The sequence below is a fragment of the Hemiscyllium ocellatum genome, chromosome 22, assembly GCF_020745735.1.
Source record: "Hemiscyllium ocellatum isolate sHemOce1 chromosome 22, sHemOce1.pat.X.cur, whole genome shotgun sequence".
In the NCBI taxonomy this organism is placed as follows: Eukaryota; Metazoa; Chordata; class Chondrichthyes; order Orectolobiformes; family Hemiscylliidae; genus Hemiscyllium; species Hemiscyllium ocellatum.
The window spans coordinates 28,684,826-28,697,360 of record NC_083422.1 but is presented as its reverse complement, the minus strand read 5'-3'; the positions used below and the strand labels follow the sequence as shown (position 1 = coordinate 28,697,360).

Sequence of the window (12,535 nt, the reverse complement as noted above, 5' to 3'; positions counted from 1 at the left end):
TTCAGTTCCACCTTTTGAGTTTCATTCTTCAATACCTATATTCAATCTGTGATCGCCAGTTACAGTTAACACTTTAAGGCACATGCTTAGGAATTGGGCAGCTCAGTGGCTCAGTGGTTAGCACTGCTGCCTCACAGCACCAGGGAACTGGGTTCAATTCCCACCTTGGGAGACTGTCTGTGTGGAATTTGCACAGTGTCTGCGTGGGGTTTCCTCCCACAATCCAAGGATGTGCAGGTTAGGTGAATTGGTCATGCCAACTTGCCCATAGTGAAAGGTGCATTAGTCATGGGGCAAATGTAAGCTGGGGGAGTGGATCTGGATGGGTTGCTCTTCGGAGGTTGGTGTGGACTTGTTGGGCCGAAGGGCCTGCTTCCATACTGTAGGGAATTTATTCATCTTATCTCTTCTGTGTTGACAGCAGCCTTGATAGTGTAGCTTTCCAGTTGACCAACCAATATTATCTAGTCCACTGTTTAAAAACTGTGAGCTTGTTCTTTAAGCCTCAGCTTCTTGCACTATATTTAGGATTTAATAGATCTTGGGTCAAGATTAGAGTGATGCCGGAATAATACAGCAGGTCAGGCAGCATCTGAGGAACCGGAAAATCGATGTTTTAGGAAAAAGTCCAATATAATATATTTTGGTCTACTAACAAATCACAAATGCTTTTGGATTTTCGATTTTGTTTCCCAAACACAGGATTGAACTTTTGATAGAGAGCTTTATTGCATTTTCTTTTGTTGTCCTCTCTCTATCTCTGCCAGTTTCTGTGAGTGGTTTGCTTTTTGTCACCTTTGAGTACGGCCACACAGCTTAAATTCTTTTCTGCTGGTACTGCTTCCAGGTCATATTTTATACGTTATCCAAGAGAGTTAGAATTAATCTGACCTTTTAAGAAACGTTTTCAAGCATTCTTAAAAATATTATTCATTTTCCAAACATTTTGAACCAATTAGAAATCCTGTTCCTATTTCTGGGTCAAAGGCCTTCGCAAAAAGCAAGCACAAAGATTATTATATGGCGACTTTCACCAATTCGGATGAAATATTAGGTTGTTTGAGGAATTCTTTGTTATTAATTTTCTTTTGTCAGGAGAGAATACATGGAAATGAGTTCTGCTTGCTCAACAAGCCATTCCCTGACAGTACAGTTTCAATATTAATTTGCTCCAAGCATTGAATGAACAAAAAGAACTAAGCTCCTAATTTCTTGAATGTTGTATTTTGTATTGAAGAATTCTCTATAGCTCATGCCACTACTGAACAAATGAAATACTCAATTTCTGATACCAGTGTTGGTCCCCTTGCAGGTACAGCCATGACAAGAAATCAATAAATTTACATACCCAACCCATAAGCAGTACAAATATTGTGTGAAATGGTTTCACAAGCACATTAGGCAGCTCAAAATTCAATAAAGAACTGGTGCTATCTTTAGTAATATAGCAGGCACTCATTGTCTGTCTAACAGCTGAAATGTGGTTTTTAACAGCCTGGCCACTGTCTGTTTGTGCCAACACCTTTGCCAGTGACTTAATTCTTGAATCTTCCTGAATTGAATATACTGCACACACCAACTATAGATTGCATCTTCTTGAAAACTGCACCATTTATTTCCATTCAAGGCTGTTTAGTAAAAATCAAATATTATTATATTCAACTTACCTGAATTTTAAAAATATCTGTGTAAGAGAATTTTAATGTGCTGAATCCTTTTTTGTTTGGATTTTAAATATTGCTTCTAATTCCAACTCTAAATGCAGATTTTTCCAGTTTATTCTTCAACAGACACTAAATTGAATTCCACGCATTTCTTTGTGTAAATTATCATTTTACTTCAGTAGGATTTTCAACTATGTGCCTACCTTTTTATGCGTGGGATGTGGGTATCTTTGGCTAGACCAACATTTATTGTCCATTTGTAATTTTCATTGAGAAGATAGCAGTGTGCTACTTTCTTACCCTGCTGCCTGTATTGGAATGTGCGTGCACCCACAGGAAGGGAGTGTCAGGAGTTTGACCCAGCAATAGTGAAGGAACAGCAATATAAGTTGGTGTGTAGCTTGTTCCTATGCATTTTATATTGAAAAGTGCCATCTAAGGCGCTTTGGTAGTTTTTTACACTTACGTTGTGGATTGTGTATGCTGCTGCACTGTGTGTCAGTGGTTAAGGGAGGGGATAGGGTGTCAATCGTGGGTATTGTGTTTCCTGAATAATGTAAAGCTTTTTGAGTGTAGCCAACCTTTACCTATCTTCTGTGCTTGCAGAGTGTTCAGACATGAAGTGATGAATTTTCACTACATAACAATCGATACTGCTGTGGTACGATTGATGCTGCGTAGTCTGTTCACTAATACTAACAGAGGGAAATAAAAGGAATGATACCAGAAACCAAAACTATTACAAAAAGATTTTGTATGAAGAAGTTGTGCTATAAAAAGAAAATACAAAGTATGCAAAACCAGGTTGATGTGTGTCATTGTATAAACCACTGAAGTCAACTTCCATTTTGTATAGTAGCCATTGCCGCAAGACACTTCATTGAAAGGAAGATGAAAAACAAATGCCAGGCCAGGAATAATGTGATTAGAGGTTTTCAGGAACTTGTCCAGAATCATTGAAATGTCAGAGTGCAGACAAAGGCCGTTCAGTTCACTGTGCCTGTGCCAATACTTTTAAAAGAGCGATTCCATTTTCTCAATCCTCTGCAGATTTGTCCCCTAAAGAATAGTTTATCAAAGAGAAAATAAGTCAACACCAGCATGGATTAAACAAGGAACCCTTTCATGTGTCTTGTTTATCCCAAGTTAAATAAATTTGGTGTTAAAATTGTGGAAAGTTAAATCTGTCTTCTATTTTCTGTTTACTTATTGTGCTATTCCAGAATTGATTTTATTTACAGGAGATAGTGAATGAGTAATCCAATGATGTCCGATGTTTTTGATTGCAATATTTAGGGTTTGTTTGGCTGCTAATCCACATAAACCAATATATGTTCTGAGTCACTTTCCAAGCTGTCAACCAGAAATATAATTTTAGAAACATTTCTGCACTAGATTAATTACGAAGATCAATACCATTGCTGATGAGAAGAAGGAACAAACGGTCAAAATAAATAAATTAGGTGAGTGATGTGCAAACATTCTTTTTGTTTTAAGGCAAGTGATTATGCCAAATTTGAGGAGTCTCAGCTTTGGTATGTGCAAGATCACAACAGAAATAGGTATGGTCAAAGATTTGGGAAAGTCTACTTCACAGTGATTGGAAATAGTACCAATAAATATCTTTTCACTTCTGGGAGCCAAGATTTTGCCTTCATCTTTTTCTGAGACTGTTTGTTTGTTTCATGACTTAAATTGAATGACTATGATGTCCCAGAAACTGAGCCCCTATTTACCAGCACTAATATTCCTAGCTAGAGTTGCTGGGAGAAGAGGAGTAATGGACCAGGATGTCCCCGAGTGAATGGTCCCTGCGGAAGGCTGAAAAAGGATGGAGGGGAATATGTGTCTGGTTGTGGTATCATGCTGGAGGTGGCAAAAATGGCAGCTAATGATCATTTGGATGTAGATGCTGGTGGGATGGAAAGTGAGCACATGGGACCAATTGTTGTGGGAGGGAAGACAAAGGATGAGGACGGAAATGCAGGAAATGGGTCAGGCATAACTTAAGGGCTCTGTCAACTGCAGTGGCAAGGGATCCTTGGTTGAGGAAAAAATTAGATGTTTTTGAGGTCCCCTGCATAAGGTGGCACCATCAGTGCAGACGTAACGGAGACTAAAATCAAAGGGCTGCCTGCCTTTGACCCAGCTCACAGTTGGTATCAATAGAGTTTGGAAAACACACACAAATCTCTGGACATTGAGTCTAGGGATCAGGCATGTTGAAAAGGCATTGTTGACATCTCAATTGATTGTGGGATGCATTTTTCTACAAACATTTTATTACTTGTTCATGAGATATGGGCATCTTTGGCTTTGCCCAACATGTATAACCAATTTCCAGCATCCCTGGAGAATGTCTTCTTGATTTCCTAGTCATTGGGGTGCAGGGACACTCACAGTTGTGAATGAGGGAGTTCCAGGATTTTGACCCAGTGACATTGAAGGAACAGTGGAATAATTCCAAGTGACTTGGAGGGAATATTTTATTTGCTGATCAGTGTAAGCCTGAATGTGGTCCAGGTCTTGCTGCTTTTGGACACTGACAACTTCAGTGTCTAAAGAGTTGTGAATGATGCGGAACATCATGTAATCATCAGCAAACATTCTCACTTCTGAACCTATGGAGGAAAAAAGGACATTGATGTGACAATTAAAGGTGGTAGGGTCTGGAACATTACCCTGGCTGAGTTGATCAACTCCCAACGACCATAGTTATCTTCCTCTTTGCTATAAATCCAGGTATAAATCTATGTTACACAGAGTTTTTCCCTGGTTCCCAATGACTGCAATTTTGCTCAGATGCCATGATGCCACACTCTATCTAATACAACTTTAATGTCAGGCGAAGTGACACTCACTTTACCTCTGGAATTCAGCTGTTGTGTCCATTTTGCATCAAGGTTATAATGAGGCCAAGAGAAAAATGGCCCTGGCAGAGCCCAAACTCTTTGTCAATCAGCAGGTTATTGCTGAGCAAGCATGCTTGAGATAGTTTTAATCCACCTGTTCAGACATGTTATGATACAACTCGCTTAGGTGGGACTTGAACCCAGGCCTTCTGACTCAAAGGTAAGGACACTATCCTGCACCACATAAGTCCGAGAGCTGTTGATAGAATGTACACTGAAAGGTCGATAATACGCAAGTTTGGATTGGTCCTGACTTTTGTGAACAGGACAAACTTAGGCAATTTTCCACAAACTATGCAAAGTCATGGCAGCTTATCACAAATGCTGAATATGGCATCATCCAGAAGGTGAAGTTACCTGCTAACTGAAAATGCCAATTCTATTTACTAAACACAACTTAGAATAAGAAACTGAGATTGCCTCCTCGTAGGCCACCATAGGATTAGAATAGAATGGACCTTCTTTCCATAACAACCTTCATAGTATGGGCTTCTTCATGATCGTCCCGACCCCAACCCTCATTCCTGATGAAGGGCTTATGCCCAAAATGTCGATTTTTCCCCTGCTCCTCAGATGCTCTCAGATTGGCTGTTCTTTTCCAGCACCACACACTCTCAATTCTGATCTCCAGCATCTGTAGTCCTCAGTTTCTCCATCCCTACCTCCTGTCTGGCTGCCAGGTTTTCAAGCACCTTCTCCTCCCTTTTCTAGTTTTTCTCCTCAATCAAAAGCAGCAGGAATGAGGTAATCCCGCGCAGTCAACACCAGGCCTGTTTTCGACTGTTGTTAGATTTCATGGCCAAAGTTTCTTAAACACCAATCTATTGTAAGAACCACCTCAAGCGATCCTGCAGTGTTACCGACAGCTGGCTGACAAGTTGCAACTTTCCACCACTTTCTCCAAGGTGGGAAGTCTGCTGGGATCCTGGCAAAATAACCATGATTATGTTGACCCCAGAAAATTTGACAGATCAATGCTAGCCAAGTTAGATGGGAACAAAGCCACGCTAACTTGCCTGGCTTTCTCCCAGAATGTCAAGTATTTGCAGCAGGATTTTAAACATGGACAAATGTATCTTGGCATTTTACAATTCCAAATGCCTTGAATGGTGTGAGTGACAGTTCCTTTAACCAAAGGCAATATCTACAATCTCTCAAGGTCTTGCTGCTATAATGGTGTTTATTAAGCTGTCTGAGATGCATTTTGTGCAAATTGCTGCCATAAATGTCAACTCAAAATACAATATGGTCAATGGGAAAGAATTGAATAAATATTTCTATATTGCTAAAAGTGCTCATCCCACCTGACCTTGCTAACAGGGTAGAAAAGTCATAAAAAATAGTCCCAAGATGCATCTGCCATCTTTTTGAATGAAGTCTGTAGCATTATGATGCTTGTAGCTACATTAATCAACAACTATAATCATCAATGATACAATGTAACAATCTGTGAAAGGTTACTGTGCTAAATAGTTACTGTGCATTCCTGATAAAGAAGTTATAATTGCATTATATTTACAGTTGCACAAAAGACTTTTGATGAACCAGTTCCAGTAACTTAGTTTTGGCTTTGTGCTTTTGTGCTTTCAACTTTTCTCAAATTACTTGCCTTTGAAATATGTGTTTACAGTTTCATGTGGGAAAAGGACAGGCATTATATACTTAGGAGGATTCACACTCCACAGCAACAGTATTGAATGATATAGTTTACACTAACTCATACCTAGACTTTATCGTGGGATACACATTTTATAACCAAATACTGTTCTACACTGTTCATTATGATAATCCTAATGAAGGTCAAATTGATTATTTAAGCAATAATTATGTCAATCATATTTTTTGAGAGATTAAAATACAGCAATCGTTTTTAAATGTAGTCACTTGTTATTTTGCCCTAATTCATCCTTTTATCTTTTAAGAATTAATGTCAAAGAAATAACCAATTATCCTGCTCTTCTGGAAATTCTTCCTTTTATTTAGCTACTTCAATGAATCCGTTTCACTGGAGTACAGCTTTGAATTCTGTTTCCATTAGCCATCTTAATTCTTGCTTCCCACTTATCCTTTTGAAAATGGAGTTGTCTACATCTTATTCAGTCATCTTATTCTCTTTTTCCCTGTACCCTTTTTTCATTTTTTTTCAACATGATCTGTGCCTTCCTATAATTTACACTTTAAAGACAAAGAACATAGTAGAACACCATAACTGACTTTGAATTCTGGACTTTGTTCTCAGTTTATTTTGACCTTTCTTGCTTTTTACTACTTCATGCCTGAAAGCTCACTCTGCAGCAAGACAAGAGTGAAATATCACAGATCCTATAAATCTGCAGTAAATATAGAAAATGTTGGTGATACTCAGCCTGTCAGGCAGCATCTGTGGAAAGAAAGAGATAACAATTCAGATCAACATTAACTCTTGTCAACCTGAAACGTAGACATTGTTTTTCCTCCCATAGATGCTACCTGACCTGCTGAGTATTTCCAGCATTTTCCAAAATTATCTCTCACGCACTGCATGCTATATTTCTACTTACTTCACTATTTCACACGATTAACTGCTACCCAGCAAACTCATTGATCTTCCTTTCTAACGCTTTCGGAGAATAACTTGTTTTTGTTATGACAAACAGTTTGGGTTTTACTCCAGGATTGGCTACAGCCAAACTCATTCACAATATCTGTTTTTTGATTCTGGCAAACATGTCCTCCCTATAGAGTTTTTCTCTTTAGTATCTTGCATCCTTACCAGCTAATTACTCTGCCTTGGAGTTGTGTTCAATATTTTCCCAATATGCCATTAGCATTTCCCAAAATGTTGCTTCTGTCCTAATCCCTCTAATTCCTCTTGGATCTCGGCCAAAATAGCTGATCGTACAACTCTAATGACTTTAATTTCATCAAATGGCCATTGGTCCTTGTTGTGTATGGGCTTTAATATGCTGAAGCAACCTTGCAATGATGACATAGAGTTGCACACAACAGCATTAGTAGCATAGTTGTGGGTAAAATTAGAGCACGCTATACCGTATCACACTACACTCATGTTTCAAAATGTTAACAAGAGACTTGAGCACGCATAACCATGAGCCTACAAAGATAGATTAGCCATTTCCTAATGCATCTATGAAGTCTGAGCCTATTATTTCAATTACCTTGCATTGCGGTTTCTAGTATAAAAGTATAAGAAAACTGTTACTTTAATATCTAAGGTTGAATATTGTTCTTGACTTTGCCTTTTCTTGACCTGTCTGAATTAAAACAAATGCATATTGTGGCATTTAAACCATATAATCAAAGTGTCCTCTCTCTCCAAGTCTCTCTACAGGACTTTCACCATTTACTTCAGTAATTGGTTACATGTTTGATGTAAATTCAGCAACCTCTGACTCTTCCAAAGTAATGTGTCCTTTTAAAATTAACAATAACATAACAAAGGAATGCCATTTAAAATTGGACTCCAAGTTATGCACCATTCTGATACTGAACTGCAGTATTGTCCCTTCACTATTGCAGGATCAAAATATTTGAACTCCCTTCCTAACAACACTGTGGGTGTTCCTCAGTCACATGGACTGCAGTTGGTTAAGAAGGTAGCTTCTCGAAGGGCAACTTCTCAAGGGCAAATGGGGGGGACTAAATGTTGGATTTGCCAATGATACACGCATCCCATGAAAGAATTTTTAATAAGGATAAATACCTGACTGGGACAAGGTAATTTCTTTCCAGTTTGAAAAGAAAAAATCAACGGTGCATCTATTCTAAGCACTACTCTGCTGCATTTATAATGTTATTTATTGTGATAAAGATTCATAATACATTATTATGTGGCACTTGGATTCTAGATTAGAGGTCAAAGGTTTTTGGTATTCATTGTTGTGAAGGTCTGCTCTGTTATACATTACAGGTCATAAATCATTTGGAACAGTAAGCTAAAAACTGCCTCTCTGAAAAAATCATGTGACTGTAGTGAAATCACTAACAAGCTACCTGATGAGCTGATTACTTTTATTGTTGACTTGAATCATTCTGGTCTACAGAAGGAGGGGCCAGGGCAATTTGAAATTCAGAAGAAAAGATCTATGTAATCAGGTGGCCTGCTTAGCAACTAGAAAATAGTCAAAACCTCAATTTCTTTCCTTAGAATTCAGTGAAAAGAGTTATTGACTTAACCTGGGTGACTATGTGTCTCAGAGAATCACATTTGATTAATAGAATTTCTTTGAAAGATATTGCTTGCAACCTTCTCAGTTAAGTAACACATTTCAAAATACAGATAGGAATTATAATTTACTGGAGTTGAATGTCTCTATTAAAGGGTTTGTTGGGAAATGGGTTCTGTCTTTCTTTGTGTTGTCTATTACAACATCCTTCCAAGCTGTCTTTTAGATATTTGTTTTTTTTATTTTGTGTAACGAACATATGCTCTTCTGTTAAGAGTGCATTGACAAGTAAATATGCTTATGACTGACCACAATGGTAAGCAAATTGCAAAAGTAACACTTATTGTCTATCACTTTGTAATCTGACTTGTTCCATATTACCATCATTTGGGATCATACTGCTATTGGTAAGAGACAGGTGTTACTGTATTCAGAGATAGCCAGATGATCAATCAAAAGTTAAAAAAGATGCATTGACAAAAACCAGCTTGCACAGATTAATTTTTGTTAAAGACGTTTTATTTTGCTTTATACCAAGTATTTTCATAAAAGAAACTTTAACCTTTACTTAAAACAGAAGGTATGATTATTTGTTACTCCTACAGAGCATATTGGCAGTTGTGGGATGCATTGAATTGCTGATTCCTACTTGAAAGTGTACATGAGCAGGCTCTTAAGGAGTGGGTGTGGGTGAGACGACACTAATTGCATTGTTGATAACAGAACTTGAAGCACAGTGTTTTCTCTTGCTGCTGTTCACTGATATTTAATTTCAGTTTTGCAATGCTTTGAAAGAGAATTGATGATTTTAAATGAAATAATACATTGTTTTTTTTATCCTACAAATATAGTAAGTTAGTAACTAGAATTCCAGACAAGCAATCTTATTGAATCTCTATGATGGAGGTATACAATAAAGGTACTGGTCTGTATTTGACCAATGCACATTTCTAATTGCATTGTTTCCAGTACAGTATCCAGTTGGATTCACAAATGTTGAAGGTACCTAATGATTGTGATGTAAGATTTTAGACTTTAAAAGGGTTAATGATGAGTTCATTGACATAATCATGTTAAGTGCTGCTCAAATAGACTTGGGATAACAGCTCTTGGTCATGAAGGATATAGGCCTTATAATCTAGGCCTCCTCATCGTCTAAGTAACAATGTTTATCATACCAATTGAACCTTTCACTAAAGTGCTATGATTCAATAACCCACGTGGGCTTTGAAATAAGAGCCTCTTCTCATTGGATTACTAAGTGGTTTTTCTCTACCAAGCTAGACCAGTCAGGTCCTGTGGAAGCCAAACCATGTTGAAAGGGTCTATCATGCTTTGATGTGCACCATGGCTGCTATATTTACTGTGAATCTCTGGGATTGCGAACTGTAGGTCATCAGATAATAAAAGAAATGGGCCAACAATACCTCAGACTATCTGATCTAGCCCACTGTTGATTTTCATTTCTGAGATCATTGATACCTGACTTCCAAGAAGAGACATGAACCAAACTTTTTTTTTAGCAGATTTCTGTCTTGGCATCTTCAATATCCATGGAGATTTATGGAAGATTTGTACTTTTATGATGGCTGTTAAAATCCTATGCTCCCACCGAACCAACGAGGATGCTGCAGGGGAGGGAAAAGCATTGAGAATCATTTGTGGACTCTTCCAGTCTAAGACCCACTTTGATTTTTGACCCTTTCTCCCATTTTCAATAACAACCCGGGTCTTGAGCTAGTTTGGTTGTTGGTTTGAGCTTCTTTGATTGGATCATTATTGACATGTGTTTTACTTTGCATATTGTTTCACATTTATTTGTGGCTTTTCAAGTTTGAATGCAGATGAATTTTTAGCTAGATGGGTACTATCCAGTTAGATTAGATTCCCTCAGTGTGAAAATAGGCCCTTCAGCCCAACAAGTCCACACTGACCCTCCAAGGAGTAACCCACCCAGACCCATTTCCCTCTGACAAATGCGCCTAACAACACTATGGGCAATTTAGCACAGCCAGTTCACCTGACCTGCACATCTTTGGATTGTGAAAGGAACCCGGAACATCCAGAGAAAACCCATACAGACACTGGGAGAATGTGCAAACTCCACACAGTCACCCAAGGCTGGAATCAAACCTAGGTCCCTGGTGCTGTGAGGCAGCAGTGCTAACCACTGAGCCAATAGGCTGGTGGTTATTAAAACTGTGCTCAAAAAGATGCATGAGAGCTGTTAAAATCAGGTCAATTGAAAGAGTGGCTCTTATAAAGTTAGAGGTACACTGGCTCTTTGTTACATGATGATCTAAAATTAGGGATCCATATTGTGTCCTTTTGATCTGCATTCTCCAAAGATTGGATGGACAATGTCTATTTTAAATGTTCTTAGGTTTATTCGACTGAAATATGCACTCTAATTCTCTTTTTAAAATTGAAATTAATGGCTGTGTTTCATTTTTTTTAAATGTGTGGTCTAAAATGACTAACTACAGACATCCAGGAGGTTCAGGTTCAAGTCCCACTTACTCCAGACATGTGTGATAACATCCATAGACCGATTGATTAGGAAATATAATTTTGAAGAGCTAAGGTAGTAAACTGTTTTAGAGAGGAACAAACAGAATTTTTTAAAAAATCAAAAACTGATAATGGACTGTGCAGATAATGACATCTCCTGAGTCAAATTCTACACGAAATGAGGTCATGAGTAATTTACTGTTGCAACATACATGACCCATCTGTGTGGAGAGAGGTAGGATTAGTTTCTCTGGTGATGCACTAGCCTACTATTACCACTACTTAATTGCTGTCACAGCTGATTAAAAGAATTGCTACTTATGCATTTTCAGGACTGCCACAGTGTTTTGAAGATATAGCCCATATTTATGATGCAGACTGTAACTGCAAAATTGAAAGTAAACAAACAAGGTTTGTTTCACCCCCAGAGTAGTATTTGGTAACCCTGTCTAGACCCTGTCTGGTGCAGTGACAGCATTTTCCAAGCTTGTATTGTATCAGTTGTTTATTGGCTTGCAATATGTCTGTGGACCATAAACATTCAAATGACAAGATTTAGAAGCCTTATGGCTTAAATATTGAGTAAATATAAACCCAGGAGGACCTTTGGCCTACATAAACCTGGTTTTACTTCAACTTTTTTTTTAACCAGTTCATCACATACACAACTTAAATGCACAAAATTCTTGTTCTTTCAAAACATTAAGTTGGTCATGGTTCACAAGACACTTCAAGGCTACAATCAAAAGTGTGTCATTACTTCATCCTTTTTTAGGAAAACATTGACACAATGGGGCAAGACTTCCCTCAAGCTCTTGAACCCAGACACCATAATCTTGTGTGATTGGAACACCACTCCACATTCCCTGCTGTGCAGAGGGACAAGTCACTCAACAGTAATTTTTCTCTGGCGGAGCTAAGTTCGTGGCTTCAGTGCAAACTCTTCAGTGTTGTTAAGATAACTGGCCTTCGCTTGGAATTGAGGGTAGCAGAGGCAATGGGAGGCCATCCAGCACTGACTTAGCAGGCCACCTTTTCAGAGAAGGTAAAGAATGGCTGCCTTGACCTCTTTCAAAGAATGAGTAGTTGGGGCCACTTTTGTATGGAAGAACCCTTGAAAACCTCCACCTCTAACCGGTGATTGCCTCCAGGCAGCTGGCAAGAGTCCCAAATGTATCTGAGGGACCACAAGCTGTTGTCCTAGAAAATTGCCTCTAGTTGATGGGCCTGAAGTGGTCTTCAAATCCCATTCATTAGCTACCCACCATTTACAGGAGAATTG

At 38.4% G+C, this 12,535-nt stretch overlaps 1 protein-coding gene across 7 annotated transcripts in view; it reads left to right on the top strand.

The window, feature by feature from the left end:
• ptprea (protein tyrosine phosphatase receptor type Ea) overlaps positions 1-12,535 on the top strand; it is a 270,285-nt gene that overhangs the window by 60,074 nt on the left and 197,676 nt on the right. The window contains exon 1 of one of the 7 annotated variants that reach the window (XM_060841969.1): positions 3,068-3,127. The exons of the other annotated variants lie outside the window; for them this stretch is intronic. The gene's annotated coding sequence lies outside the window, so the exon portion shown is untranslated. Of the gene's footprint in view, positions 1-3,067; positions 3,128-12,535 lie in introns of those variants that run through there. 7 annotated transcript variants of the gene reach the window in all.